This window comes from Macaca thibetana, chromosome X, assembly GCF_024542745.1.
Source record: "Macaca thibetana thibetana isolate TM-01 chromosome X, ASM2454274v1, whole genome shotgun sequence".
NCBI lineage: Eukaryota > Metazoa > Chordata > Mammalia > Primates > Cercopithecidae > Macaca > Macaca thibetana.
The window spans coordinates 74,506,157-74,512,549 of NC_065598.1; positions in this window are offsets into that span (position 1 = coordinate 74,506,157).

The following is a 6,393-nucleotide window of genomic DNA, read 5'->3' on the forward strand; positions in this document are numbered from 1 at the left end:
CCTTTTTTTTTTTTTTTTTTTTTTTTTTTTTTTTTTTTTTTTTTGAGATGGAGTCTTGCTCTGTCACCCAGGCTGGAGTGCAGTGGCACAATCTTGGCTCACTACAACCTCTGCCTCCTGGGTTCAAGCGATTCTCCTGCCTCAGCCTCCTGAGTAGCTGGGACTAGAGGCACATGCCACCATGCCCAGATTTTTTTTTTATTTTTAGCATTTTTTAAAATTTTAGTAGAGGTGGGGTTTCACCATGTTGGCCAGGATGGTCTTGATCTCCAGACCCTGTGATCCACCCACCTCAGCATCCCAAAGTTCTGGGATTACAGGCATGAGCCACCGTGCCTGGCCCTTTTCCACTTTTACAGATGCAGATGTAACTGAGAACTGCGCTGATCTCCTCATCAGCTCTTCCTTCACTGCCTCTAAGGCTAAGCTGACCTTTCTCTTGGGCATTTTAGTGGCCAGGAAGGGCATGCTGAGAGGCTTCAAGAAGCTGGGATGTCTGGCTGCTGCCACTCCTTCCACCACCTGAACTACCAATGATGTATTTGATAAAAATAAGGCAAGAGAGGTACATCAGGAAGAGCCCAGAATGAAAGGTCAGAAGAACAAGGAGAAGTGGGCAGTGGCAATGTTGAAGTCACTACTACTATGGGTTTATGGTGCTTATCACCCTGTACTGTAATTATCTATGTACAAAGTCTTACAGAGTGACTTTTTGCCACTGTGGCTTACCAGTGGCTCTCTGTGGGACTTTGAGTCCCTAGTAACCCAGACAATGTCTCATTTATTTTTATATCTTTACTGCTTAGCAAAGATTTTCTGCCAGCCACATAAAAAATACCTGGTAAAGGTGTGTTGAATGAATGATAGAGGAACCTAAAGAGATGCTTTTCAATATTTATTAATTCATCACAATTTACTGAGCATCAGTTATATGCCAGGCATTTTGATAGTCATCCAGTATAAGACTCTTTCCTGTCCACAAGGCATTCATAATTTTAGAGGGGTACAAGTAAATGAATAATTATAAAATTATTAGTAAATGCAGCAGATAAATATACATGGTATATTACAGGAGCACAGAGTAGTCACACATATGCTAGCTGAAAAGAGGTGATGACAGAATCTGATTTATTCATTAGAAAAAACTTACTATTAGCACTATTATTAAACATGAGATTAACCATTTGTTGCCAACTGATATACTATTATCAATATGAGGGAGATTCTAGGACATGTGTGACCAGTGGAATCCATTGAATTTTTTTCTAAAATCTATTGCCTTAATTGTTGCGGGAAGTCAGGGACCCTGAACAGGGGACCTGCTGAAGCCGTGACAGAAGAACATAAATTGTGAAGATTTCATGGACCTTTATCACTTTCCCAATCAATATTCTTATAATTTCCTATGCCTATCATTACTTTAATTTCTTAATCTGGTCATCTTCGTATGTCGAGGATGTATATCACCTCAGGACCCTGCAATGATTGTGTTAACTTCACAAATTGTTCATAAAGCATGTGTGTTTTATGAACTACCTGGGAGCCAGGCAGGACAGAGCCATATTTCTCTTATTACCGAAAATGGGTAAGAGAAATATCACTGAATTCTTTCCCCAGTAAGGAGTATTAATAATTAACAGCCTTGTGAAAAGAATGCATTCCTGTGGGGGGGCCTCTAAAATGGCCACTCTGGGGGTGTCTGCCTTATGCAGTTGCAGATAAGGGTTGAAACATGCCCTGGCCTCCTGCAGCACCCCCAGGCTTACTAGGATTAGGAAATTCCAGCCTGGCGAATTCTAATCAGACTGGTTCTCTGCTCTTGAACCCTGTTAATATGTTTATCAATGACAATGCATGCACAGAAGGACATGGAACTTCATTAGTAATTCTAGTTTCACTCTGAACTTGTGATCTTGCCCTGACCTTCTGCCTTGTGATATTTTATTGCCTTTAAAGCATGTGATCTCTGTGACCCACACCCTATTTGTACACTCCCTCCCATTTGAAAATTGCTAATAAAAACTTGCTGATTTTACAGCTCAGGGGACATGATGGAACCTGCTGATATGTGATGTCTCCCCCGGACACCCAATTTTAAAATTTCTCTCTTTTGTAGTCTTTCCCTTTATCTCTCACACCGGCCGATACTTAGGGAAAATAGAAAAGAACCTACATTGAAATATCGGGAGCTGGTTCCTCCGATACTTAATAATTACATAATCACCATCCCCTAAAATTAGCCAACCATAACTACAATGTTGTTACTAATGACAGTCACCTTACAAGATAAGCAGGGTTTTAAAGGATAAGTAGTAGCTATTCAGGTGAAGCCAAGAGGAAAGGAATTTCCAGGGGAGGGAATAGTGTAAATACATTTGTGTAAGAAACAGAGAATTGGCAAAGTATGGCCTATATTATGTATTTTAGGTAATGGAACTCAGTGAGAGATTTTTAGCAGTAGAGTCATCTGATGATGTTTGACTATAACAACAGTCACACGTATGAAGTTCTCACTATGCCAGGGATAGCTCCAATGGCTTTATTTCTATATTAACACAATTAACTCTCACAACATCCCTATGAGTTAGGTACTATTCCAATCTCCTCTTCATTGGTGGGAGAAGGTTAAGTAAAGTGTCTCACATCATTAATAAGTGATAGAGTCAAGAATTGAACCATGGCAGTCTGACTAAAGAGTACCTGTATTTAACCACTTCACCGTAAATATTATGGGGCAAGTTTGGATTTCAAGAGTCCATACAGGGAATTCTTGCAAGATCCACGTATGAGTTGATGAAGTCCTGAACAAAGTCAGTGGAAGTAAAGATAGAACAGAAGAAGAGATAAAGAGAAAGATTTTAAAAGTCCATATAAGGTAAAATTGTCAGGATTTCTATTGAATGTGAATTTCGAGAGGGTGGTAAAAAAGAAGGTAGAGTCAGAGGAGACTTCCATGTTTCTCTAAGACATATAAGTAGAGAGATCTAGCAGGAAGATAGATATTTGGTTCTGAAACTGAAAAGGGAGATCTAGGCTGATGATAGAAAGTTTATACAATCACAGAGATAGAAAAGGCAAATGGACTGATGATAGAATGTTAGGAAATGCCAATGTTTTTAGGAGTAAGTGAATATGAGGAGTCAATGCAGGAGTCAGAGAGCAAGAGGTCAGGGAAGCATGAGAATGTGGCATGGTGGAATCTGAGGAGATACAATATATTAACAAGGAAAGCATAATCATGAGTATCAAACACAGCAAAGAAGTCCATTAACTGAAGGATTGAAAAGATACATTGAATTTGACAGGTGATTAGTGAAAGCAGTGTCTTTGAAATATTGGGAGTGGATGTCAGACTGCATAAATTAAGACAATGTAAGGTGAAAACATGACGACAGTGAAGGTAGACAAACTTCAAGAAGTTTGGTGGTTTCAAAGAGGAAAGAGTTAGGGAGGTAGCAAGTAGGGACTATGGAAACACTGTAAGTATTCTTTTAGGTTATAGATTGAAAGAGAGTTGAGCATTCTTACAGGTTGAAGAAATGGATGGGATGTCTGATGAAGTAAGGACTTGCTGGAGGTTAGAGGGGGTGGCACTAAGGGTTTGGTCAAGGGAGAATTTGGAAGGAAACATCTCCATAGTTGAGACAAGGGAAAAAGAGATAAGGACGAGTATGGATGCAGCTAATTTTGTAAATAGAGGTGAATGGGTAAAAAAGAGTTAAGGAGATAAGAGGGACTTAATTTTTAGATTAATTTTACCACTTTCCTTAAGCCCACTGTAAACTTTTTGCCTCCTTATTTAGTAGCTATCTTTGTTTTTGCTTTCATTGGGAAAATGAGTCTAGGGTGGAAGATAGGAGACAGTAAATATAGTTATACAAAGGTAAAGGATTTATAGTTCCAACCCTCAAAGGTTCCAAGCAGGGAGAGATCAAAACCAGTGAAGGAAAATACAGCCCCAGGCAAGTGTGGGTATTGAGGTTTTATTCATTTACGTGTAAGTAGCATTTGTAATAAACATTGAAAGATAGGTAGTGTTGCCACATGTAGCAAGTAAGCCAAAGTTAACATTCACTATCTTCTCATCTCCTCATCAATATTTCTAACTCTTTTAATGAGAGAAAAAATAGGAGAGAGATGGGGAGAGAGAAAGATAGAATTATTGAACATGCAATATTTGAGTCGTACCACCAATGTTTTATATTTTCCTCACAAAGAGGCTCAATATATCAATGATGCTTTGAATACTGTATTAGTCCATTCTCACATTACTATAAAGGACTACCTGAGACTGGGCAATTTATAAAGAAAAGAGGTTTAGTTGACTCAGTTCTGTAGGAGGCTGTACAGGAAGCATGGACCGGGAGTCCTCAGGAAACTTACAATTGTGTCAGAAAGTGAAGGGAAAGCAAGCACTTCTTATGTGGCTGGAGCAGGAGGGAAAGAGTGATGGGGGAAGTGCTACACACTTTTAAACATGAGAACTCACTCACTATAATGCGAGCAGCAAGGGGGAAGTTCACCTCCATGATTTAATCACCTCTTGCCAGGCACCTTCTTTAACATTGAGCAAAAACAAATTTCTCAGGAGAAGAAGAAATTCTGCCTCAGGACAGTAACATAGAAATCCTGCTTGCATTTTCAGACTCAAGACTATAACATTAATTCTTGACTGAGATTCTAGCCTTCTGATCTGCCTGCAGATTTGGAATTTCAAGTCCACACAATTATATAAGTCAATTACTTAAAATAAAAGCTGGAAGCATTCCCTTTGAAAACTAGCACAAGACAAGGATGCCCTCTCTCACCATGCCTATTCAACATAGTACTAAAGGTCCTAGCCAGAAAAATCAGGCAAGAGAAAGAAGTGAAGCACATCCAAATAGAAAGAGAGGAAGTCAAACTATCTCTGTTTGCAGATAAAAAGATTCCATACGTAAAAAACCCCATAACCTCTGACCACAAGCTCCTTGGTCTGATAAATCACTTTAGCAAAGTTTCATGATATCAAGTTAATGTACAAAAATCAGTAGCATTTTTGTACGCCAGCAACATCCACACTATGAACCAAATCAAAACTGCAATCCCATTCACAATAGCTACAAAAACAATAAAACACCTAGGGATATAACTAGCCAAAGAGGTAAATGATTTCTACCATAAAAATTGCAAAACACTGTTCAAAGAAATCAGAGAAGACACAAACAAATGAAAAAATCTTCCATACTCATGGATAGGAAAAATCAATATTATTAAAATGGTCATACTGCCCAAAGTGATTGACAGATTCAATGCTCTTCCTATCAAACTACCAATAACATTCTTCTCAGAACTAGAGAAACTACTTTAAAACTCATATGAAACAAAAAAAGAGTCTGAATAGCCAAGGAAATCCTAAGCGAAAATAACAAAGCTGGAAGTTTCACATTACCTGACTTCAAATTATACTAAAGGGCTAGAGTAAACAAAATAGCATAGTACTGATAGAAAAAAAACCCAGGAACATAGACCATTGGAACAGAATAAAGAGGTCAGAAATAGGGCCTCACACGTATGACCACCTGATCTTTGGCAAAGCTGATAAAAACAAGCAATGGGAAAAAGACTTCCTACTCAATAAATGGTGTTAGGATAACTGGCTAACCATATGCAGAAGACTAAAGCTGGACCCCTTCTTTATGCCACACACAAAAATCAATTCAAGATTGATTAAAGACTTAAGTGTAAAACTCAAATATATAAAAATCCTAGAAGACAACCTATGCAATACCATCCAGGATGTGGGAACAGGCAAAGGTTTCATTATGAAGATACCGAAAGAAATCACAACAAAAGCAAAAATTGACAAGTGGGATCTAATTAAACTTAAGAGCTTCTTGCAAAGCAAAAGAAACTATCAATAGAGTAAACAGACAATGTACAGAATGGCAGAAAGTATTTGCAAACTATGCATCTGACAAAGGCCTAATATCCAGCGTCTATAAAGAACTCAAACAAATTTACAAGAGAAAACAAACAATCTCATTAAAAAGTGGGCAAAGGACTGGAACAGACACATCTCAAAAGAAGACATACATGTGACCAACAAGCACATGAATAAAAGCTCAATATCACTGATCATTAAAGAAATGCAAATCAAAACCACAATGAGATACCATCTAACACCAGTTAGAATGACCATTATTAAAAAGTCACAAAATGACATATGCTGGCAAGGTTGTAGAGAAAAGGGAACACATATGCACTGTTGGTGGGAGTATAAATTAGTTCAACCATTGTGGAAAGCAGTGTGGTGATTCCTCAAAGAGCTAAAAGCAGAACTGCCATTCAACCCAGCAAATCCATTACTGGGTATATACTCAGAGGAATATAAATCACTTTACCATAAAGACA